Here is a 10,181-nt window from a genome sequence, read left to right as displayed (position 1 = left end):
CCAGAGAGAAAGACTACAGCTGTTTAACAAATTCCAATGTCAAAATAGCGAGATGAATGAATAGACAAACAAATAGGGCCTGTGTAAGTGTATATGGGTAGTCAAGTGGGTAGTGGGGACAGTGGCAAATTAAAGAGAACAAGTCCTGTCTAAAGGAGTTAGACTAATGTGCTGGTATGAACACACACACACACACACACACACATTTCTACATGCAGAGCCATTCATTAAATATTTATTAGCACATTCCTCCTGATCAACACTCATTCCCCAATATCCTCATTCAGTCCTATGGCTTTAGAACCATTATATCGAACAACAGCCAGTCTTATATCCCAGTCCAAACTATTCATCTGAACTCCGTATTGTCATATCCAGCCGCCTGTTTAACATCTTCACTTGGAATGTACAAGAAATCTCAAGCATAAAAAATTCCTGATCTTTGATTCCACCTTCTGAAATCCAAATAGGATCTCCCCTCATTCTTTCCCATCTCCGTGAATGGCTCCACCTTGTATGGTTGCTCAAGTCAAAACCTTCAAGCAGTCCTTAAAACTTCTCTTTTTTTCCTATCCTTAAATCCAATCCATGAGTAAGTCCTGTGGGCTTTACTTTTGAAATATGCCTGGGATCAGACCACTTCTCCCCATGTCCATCATGACTACTCTTCTTTTATCTGTGTCCTGAATGATTGAAAATAGCCTTACCTGTCTCCCTGCTTTCATTCTTGTTTCTTCGTATTCTCTTTTCTATGCAGCAACTAGCGATTTTTTAGGTACTAAAATAAGTAAAATGTAAAGTGCCCTCAGATACTGTAGCCCCAAGATGATCTTAGCTGGGGAAAAAAGGCCATTCAGTGCTCCTTCACCTCGGAGATTTGCCCTCTTTTTTCCATCTGTCTCAATACGACTACATGTGCACATGAATCTCGTCACAACCTCTGCTCTGGAGCAGTCTTGGAGCAGTCTGTCATTCTCTGACATACTGTATTTGCTGTCTTGTTCATTGTTCATCTTGTGCCTCAACATGAAAGCTCCAGACGGGTGGCCTTTGTCTGTGGTCTTCACTGCTCTGTCCACAGAGGTAAGAACTGTTCCAGGCACACAGTGATTGCTCAATAATGAATGAATGGCTGGATGGATCAATCCATCAATTGATGGATCGATGACTAGATGGAAGAAAGGAAGGATAGATGAATGAACAGTTAAAATCTAAATCCAGGCATGTAATCTCAAAGTTTATACTCTCCCCATTAAACAATTTCACTCATAGATGGCATCAGGTCATGCAGGGCCTTAGGAGTCAAAACAAAGGGCTTCAATTCTATTCTGAGAGCAAGAGGTTATTGAAGGGTTTTGAATAGAAGAGTGACACAATTGGATTCACACTTAAGAAAGATGACTTTGACAGCATCCTTGAGAATATTTTGGATGGAGGGAAACCACTTAGAAAGATGAGGCTGGTGGCCTGGAATAGGGTTGTGACCATAGAAAGGGAGAGAAAAGGACTAATTAAAATGTGGTTTTAAGAGGGATTCCTAAGGGATTGATCACTGATTAGCTGTGGGAGGTAAGCAGAGTGAGGAGTTAAGGATAATTTACATGGTTATGGGTGTCATTCTCTGTAATAGATTGGCTTGGGAAAGAATTAGTCCCATGTGGTCATGCTTAGTTTATGTTTGTAGGACACCCCCATGAAGTTATCATAAGGCAGCCTAGGGGTGTAGACTGGTGCCATTTACTATACAGATTATAATTGGAGCTATTGAAGAAGAGATCATCTGAGCAAACCATGAAGATTAAGAGTTGAAAAGAATCTAGGATAAAAATATGAAGAAAACATGTACGAAACAGGCAGAGGAAGAAAAGCTTGCAAAGGAGAATAAGAAGTGGTCAGCAGTAAAAGCAAAACCTACTGTTGTTTGCCCAGAAAGAGCTAAAGCAGTTGGCTGAGGTGCCTAATATATTCTCAAGAAATAGTATGTACCAGGAGACTGTGAATCAAATTACACCATCATTCAAAAAAGCTAATGTGTAAAACCATCAGAACAGAGTAGATGGACAGGCTGGAAAGACATAATGGGTTGATCAATACAATGTCATGCTTGGTATTAAATATGGTATATGATAAATAAGCAATAACGGATAGCAAGGTGCTGGGAAATGTCGAGTAGAGAAATGATGACAGAGGAAATAAAAGAAAGGGGAATGAAATATCATACTAAGGCTAACAGCCTATATAACCATTCTACCTCAATCTTCCCACAACACTCACCGTTTATTTGTAAAGTTTTGCAACACTTCAAAATCTTTTATAGTTGCTTCTTACCAACATCTACAGGAGGCTGGGGGGCGGCTAGTTAGCAAACATCTATAAATGTCTCACTGTAACTGTATTGTATACAGTGAATTGTGTTGTTTATTGTTAATTCTCATGAGAACGAAGTAGTAATTCTAGTAGCAAAATCAGCTAATTTTCGATAGTTTTTTCAGAGTATTATTATTGCAAGGTCTCTGACATTCCTTTTTTAACAATTGTAAATGCATTTTTTCAGCTTAAGTGTACATAATGAAGATCCTCAGAATAAAAGTTGAGATTACATTTTAAGAATATGTCAACAGCTCACATTTATTGAGGGATTATTATATACTCGGGGATCCTTTAAGTGCTACACACAGGTCAACTTATTTAGCTTGCACAACTCTGTATAGTTGTTTGTATTATGTTGCCATTTTACAAATGGAGAAGCTGAGGCACAGGGTGTTTGAGTGTTTGAGGGTTTTTGTTTGTTCTTTTCAGTTATTTTACCTACAATATTTTATCTTGTAGGCCATTCATTTATCTCTTTTTTTTTTTTTTTGGTGAGAGCTTAATCTCTCACCAGCTACATTACAACTCACAAAATGACAAAAAATATTATCTCCATCATTTTACGTGAGAAGTATTAATTTTTATAACAATAGAAACAAATGATACTGTGTTGCTTTTTGAACTGAACAATCATACAGAAACCGAACTCTATAACGAAGCACTTGTATGTATAGATTTTAATATGAAATAAATATAAACATGTGATCAATATTTAATCTCACAAATATTTCCATTTGTAAATGGAATTCCATGTCCATCCAAATGGGCTTATTTCCATTTCCTGGTGGGAGAACCTCCGGAGATCTCAGGTGACAGAACCTACGACTGGGAGGGAACACAGCTTGACCAGTACTCCCCAGCGTAGTTTCTGAATGCCTAGTTTCTTTGCACTGAAATTATTTAAAGGGTACACAGTTTCTGGTTTCATTTTCCTATTTTTCCCTTTTGCTGCCATAAATTTCAAATTTTCTGTAACTTCTCACACCTTGATCACTGCATTTATTGCCTAACAAGTATTTTTGGCTACAATTTTACTTTTAGACGCTATTGATAATTGAGGTGTATGTTGAATTTTACATTTTATATTTAAAATACATGTAGGGGTGCCTGGGTGGCTCAGTCGTTAAGCGTCTGTCTTCTGCTCAGGGTGTGATCCCAGGGTCCTGGGGTCAAGCCTCGCATCGGGCTCCCTGCTCCGCTGGGAGCCTGCTTCTTCCTCTCCCACTCCCCCTGCTTGTGTTCCCTGTCTCGCTGGCTGTCTCTCTGTCAAATAAATAAATAAAATCTTTTAAAAAATTAATAAATAAAAAATAAAATACATGTAATACCTTGTCTATTTTAAATAAAATAAAAGACAGTATATATTTATATTTTAATATTTTCCATAAATGGACTTCAATGTCATGTACATTGATAAACATGGGTAAAAATACTGTAGAGAAAAGGTGAGATAAGAGCTTGGAGTGATTAAGTCAGATAGCAAAGTCACTGGTTTAATTTTAATAATATTGGGTAGATCTCTGCAATTCAAATAAATGACAATTGAGTATGGAGTAAATAAATGAATGAGTCCCACTAGTCCCAATTCTGTTCTAGCATGTATTGGAACCCTTGATTCAGAAGATTGGATTGTTCTTTTTTTTTTCCATTAACTCATTTTTAGTTCCAAAAATAAGTATAGAAAGGAATGGAGAGAGATGGATGTGGTGCTGCCACTGTTCAGTATCTCGACTGTGGTGGAAACAGGAATGAACAGAGGTGAGAAAACTGTAAAGAACTTCACAGGGGCATGGGCATGTTCACACACTCACAAATGAGGACAAGTAACCCTGGGAATCTGAATAAGATTTCTGAAATATAAAAATGTCAATATCCTGGTTCTGATATTATATTATGGTGTTGCAAATTGTTACCATTGGGAGAAACCTAACAAAGTGTATAGGGGATTTCTCTGTATTATATCTTACAAGTAAGTGCACATTGGTATATAATTATCTTGATGAAAATTTCAGTAAAAGGTAATTAATTTTAAATTAGCTTTATTAAACAGTGAAGTAAAATAAAAATCAAATTAATTTTTACAATCTACATTTTATGAATTAAAAAAAATTCATGTATTAAATTCATTTTAAAGGCCACACTGTGTTTACTTTATTGAAAAAGTAACATATAATTATCTTATGTTCTATAACATTTACTCTCTTTAAGGGCACATCTATTTGCTAAGTTTCTCATAAGTAGGCTTATTTGTTGCATGGACACATTACTGAGAAAGAGTCCAGCCAGGTTTTATCTATAGCAGGGTACATGGGAAAATTATGAAGCAGCAAATATAATGTTTTATTGCACCTGAAAGTGGAATAAGTGGTATTTTACATGGAAAAGACTGCACTTGCTTCCCAACGTGGATGGTAACAACAATAATTTTAGAGCAATATTGTAGAACAATAAGAAGAAGGAGAAAGAGACAAAGAGGAAAAAGATGAAAAACCCAGTTATCACTTGTGAAGTATTTTTTACACCTGACATTAATCTAAGTGCTTTGCTTTATTAATTTATTTGATTTCTATAACAATCTCGTAAGATTAATAGTGTAATTATCTCCATTTTATAGGTGAGAAAACTGAGATCAACAGAAGTTAATTCTGCCAAGGCAAAAATCCAGGAAGAGTCAAGGTTTAAATTTAAAAAAGCAGGGCAGAATTCTTTTGGTCTTCAGCTGCCTTCAGTGTATCCAAATCCTCATGTAAATCTCTGCTTTACCCAAGATGAGTGTGCATTAGCTAACTAAAATTTCAAGATACTTAGCTTTTGGGTAGAATTACATCAACAGAACTGGTAACACTTATTATTTTTTGCTATCTTTAGAATTTTATATGAACTGTCCTGACATTTTAGAAATTTTTGTGGTCTGTGGGGAAGAAAATAAAAAAAAACTGAAATTACTGTTACAGCATTTCCAACAGCAAAGAAGAGCAACAAACAAACAAAGAAAATCAAATGACAAAACAATGATGGATTCGTACTTAGTTTAGTCAACAGTTTAAGAATTATTAATATGTATTAATTACAGCATGGTGATAATGAGATTAAATGCACAAGTTCATAAATTTGATTTATTCATTTTACAAGTATTTATTAACATTATTATATGCAAAGCAGTATTCTCAGAGCTAGGAAAAACATGGAAATATGTAAATTGCAGTCCTTGCCCTCAAGGAGCTCAAAATCTGTGCGGAAAGATAAGAAATGTAGGCAAATAAATTCAGTGCAAGTCAGTATGTGCTGAGATTCAAATAAATGGGAAAAATAAACTATTTTAGCAGGTGAGTATAAATGTAATTCAGAAAGGTGTCTCGGTTATGATACTTAACTAGCCTTGACAATAAAGGTAATTTATTGATTTACAAACTCAAAATATCACTAGTAGTAGAAGTCATAGGAAAGGCTTGATCCAGCTGCTCTATGGCATTCCCCAAGGAGCTTTTTTATTTCTCTCTCCAGTTTTTTTCTAGGGCAGCAAATTTATTCCAAGTCTAGTTAATCTTGTCATTACAAAATGGTTACCAACAATTACAGTTAATGGGAGGTGGGAGGGAGAGAGTGAGAAAATGATTGACAATTATCTTACCTCAAATACCAACTAAAGTCTTGGACTTCCTTCTAACTGAACCACTGAAGTCCTCTACTGACCTTTGGCCAATCTTTCTGGCCAAGGGAATCCCATATATGAAATAGCCTAAGGCCTTGATTCACATGACCCATCATCCATGAGCCAATCTCTACTATACCCCTTACGGTTGTATCACTCAAATGGGAATCAGCTAATCAGAGTTGAATCTTAAAGAAGCTGAACTGGTTTAATTTCACTCAAACCATGTGGTTTCTAGACAAAGAGGGTAGTTGGAAAGACTACTAGCGGGCAGCCAGCTATGTACACTGCAGTCTGTTCCATGCGTCCATATACACCCTCCTTCCCATACAGAAGCCCTCTGGAAGAGGTGGCATTTGAGGTGAAACCACTGAAGAACAGAAAAATAAATGCACAACATTCTTTTCTTGATGATTTCATGAGGCACTTCAAAATCTTTTATAAGTTAAGGACATCATTATATTCAATTTACTGGAGTGAAGAAATGATGAAATGTCAGTTGTTCAAGCCTCTCGGGTAATCATCCAGTTTCAGAGAGGGAAAGCTTTTCCTAGAGGTAGAGTTGTTTTGGCTTCTATCTTACCAAGAATTTCCCCTTCTTTTTTTTTTTTTTTTAAAGATTTTTATTTATTTATTTGACATAGAGACAGCCAGTGAGAGAGGGAACACAAGCAGGGGGAGTGGGAGAGGGAGAAGCAGGCTCCCAGTGGAAGAGCCTGATGTGGGGCTCGATCCCAGAATGCTGGGATCACGCCCTGAGCCGAAAGCAGACGCTTAACGACTGCGCTACCCAGGTGCCCCAAGAATTTCCCCTTCTGCTCCCCACTTCTCCATGTAACCACTCAAAATCTAGGTTTCCAAAACTGAAACCTGACCAGTTTTGTGGGTAAGGATGGGTGCTTAATGCACTATGAGATATTCTATTCCAGATATTAAACCTGGCCCTTGTGTGCCCATGTTTGTGGGGAGGCTTGCCTCATCTCATAGCTGGTGCCTGCAAATGTCTCTGATCCTCTCAAAATGCCTCTGAATCAACTTCTTCCACCAATTCCTGTCATTTACGTTAGCAGCCTGAGGTCCAAAACTCCCCCTGCCACAACTTCCCAACTTTCGAATTTGATTTTATCCTTTGGTTTCCATTTCCCACAATGAGTCCATTCTTGCTACTATGTTTGATAAATTTCTATTTCACTTATTTAAACTCCCCTTTCACAGTTCCTTATTTATAGTTGTCACCAAAACATGGCAAAGTGGAGCCATCATTTTCTGACCTTACTTCATTTCCCACTCTCCTTAAGCAAGACTGGATTTCTTCAGAAAATACTGCAACATTAGCCTCTAGTGATGATTACACCTTTGTTTGCCCTTCTCATATCACTCAATGGGGAAAAGGGAAATTGACTGGTTTGGGGGGTCTCCAGATCCTTAACTCACCATTATTATTCCGTTTTCCTTTCTTTGATGTTTAAAATATCTAAATAAACCACTTAAAAAAAAGATTTTATTTATTTATTTGACAGAGAGAGAGAGACAGCCAGGGAGAGAGGGAACACAAGCAGGGGGGGTGGGGGAGGAAGAAGCAGGCTCCCAGCGGAGGAGCCCTATGTGGGGCTAGATCCCAGGACCCTGGGATCACTCACTGAGCCGAAGGCAGACGCTTAACGACTCAGCCACCCAGGTGCCCCACACTTTTTAACGTTTTTGCATTTCCTTCTTTTTCTCTGCCTCCACCTCCCAAAAGATTCTGATCTTTTCTTGTTATTTTCAGAACTTCAGAAGTGGGCTCATATTTTTCTCCTGGTATTTAAAACTGGGTGCCATTCTCAAAAATTTCCAACTCTTTGTTGAAAGCTCATCTTATATAATTAATTTCAAATTCTCTGCTTTCTTCAAATCCCTTAAGCTCTATGTCTTCTCCATAATGGCTCTCCACCAACATGACCAGCGCTTTATAGATGGCATTCTCACAGGGTTCAGACTCATCAGGATTTCAGACTAGATCCTCTCTTGTTGACCCATAAATTTACCTGCCATCTATCCCTCTCCCACGTACCTGCTCTTCCCCTCCATCCAGAGCTTCATCATTTGATCCCTTCCATTTCTCTTGGTCCAGCTGACCCTTCTTGCTACAACCTTCTAAGTGCCAGGTCCCTCCCCAGCCCCCACGCCCAGATGAAGATTTGGCTGGCCCATCAAGGCTTTCCTTACATGTTTCTAATTTTCACCTACTCTCCTTGTTCCCCAAAACAAACTACACATTCTATCTAAACTGGTTTAATTACTACCCCATGGACACATCAGTGATTATTTTTACCTTGTAATCTTTGTCCACCTTCTTTCCTGTAAGAAGAAGTAGGTGTAGGAGTAGGTTATTGCTACTTCTATGTTTATGCACATTTATTCACTCTCTAAGGAATCACTCAATATCGACCTCCACAAGACTTTCCCAGCCCACTCGAGCAGAGTGGCCCCTCTCTCTTCGGAACTCCTATGGCACTTGTCTGTATACTCACTTGAACTTCATCATATAGATTTTATGATTATTGAATTTATCATATGCATATATGGGCTATAATTCTCAGCAATATAAGATCCCTGAGGGTAGGGTTTATGTCTCATATTTCTTTGTATCCTCTACTCAGTGCTAAGTGCAAAAGAAGGGCATAGTGCAGTAGTGTTGAATGAAGTAAATGAAGAAAAACTTGGTTCTGAGGCAGCAAACCCTACTTCAGGTTTTCTATCATATGGCTATACTACATTTTGTGTCAACTATATGCTTTAGCGACAGAATAATAGAACGATGTAAAAAGAAAGCACTCAAGTTAATTATATTAAGCTTTCCATGAAAGTGATGTAGCAATCAATCTTGCAGGCTCTATAATCAACAAAACCTGAGTTTGAATCCAAGCTTATTAAATGCATGAGGATAGGCAAATGTCTTAACTTTTCTCTAAGACGCAGCTCCTCATCTTTAAAATGGAGATTGAAATCCTACCAACCATATTGGGTTATTTTAAAGAACAGAACAAACTGTTAAGTACTCTGCTGAGCACTAAGTAAGAGGTAAAAAAAAATTAAATATTATTATTATTATCAGACCTCCATAATATAAAGAGGACCTATTACTCTAAGGGATTACTATATGATTAGTTGGCTGCCTAGAAACTGAAAAAATACTCTCTACTGGTACACACTGACCCAAAAGCATGCCAATTACTATTACATGAAATATTAATATGTATATTTTATAGCAGGTAGTTTGCAAAGACCTGAAGTCTCATGACGTAAAACAACGAGAATTCTCTCGCATTTTTTGAGAAGCATTTTTTTACATGAAGTCCCACCTCCACTGTAAGTAGCTACCAGAGCCATCCTAGGCAATGAGAATCCTGTGTGAAGATGATTGCTCACTGCTTTCCCCACGTGCGACCAAAACCACTGCTCTCTATTATAAACAAGACTTTCTATGTTGTATCTTCCTTAGCCAGTGGCCATTCTCGACTACACAGTAAACCCCATCGTGTGGATGCTCCAGATTTTAGTAAGAAATGGGTTGCCATGTTCTATGCAGGAGCTACTGACTTTCGTTCACTTTTTGGACCCCAAGTGTATTTTCCCTACATTAATCCACAAGTTTAAAAAAAAAAGGAGCTAAATCATGAATGTCTTCCCCCTAAAGCTTCTCTCTTCTGACAATTCAGTGGCCTCTTTTTACTCTTTTACACAGAGCAGAAGTTACCAAGTTTTTCCACTGACTGCCCACTATGTGGCTGGCACAATTCCTATACGGAGAATTAGGACCTCTACCCCAAGGAGCTTATGTTCTAAGGTATGAGGTTTGAGTGGCAAAGGGACAGCCACACTCACTTATTTTCTGTTTATTCATTCTTCTTTTTGGACAATTGGGCAGCAAGCTTCTAAGCTACTACAAATTCATCCAAAGACTAGTGACCTTCCTAACCTTTCGAAGAGTGGTCTACCCCACAAGATGTGTCTTCTTTCTTGCCCCGTGCTGACAAGACATTCCAATAGACACCAGGTTCTCTCTCAAGAAGCAATAAATAGAAATTGTCAGTCCCCTGGGTATATTGATGACAAGTGGTATCTTAAACAAAGCTGAGTGCTCATCAGCTCCTAAAACGTTTGCCCAGAGGGGCAG

Source organism: Ursus americanus, chromosome 1 (genome assembly GCF_024610735.1).
Source record: "Ursus americanus isolate L20-20 chromosome 1, mUrsAme1.1.p, whole genome shotgun sequence".
Taxonomy (NCBI): Eukaryota; Metazoa; Chordata; class Mammalia; order Carnivora; family Ursidae; genus Ursus; species Ursus americanus.
This window is presented reverse-complemented; position numbering follows the sequence as displayed.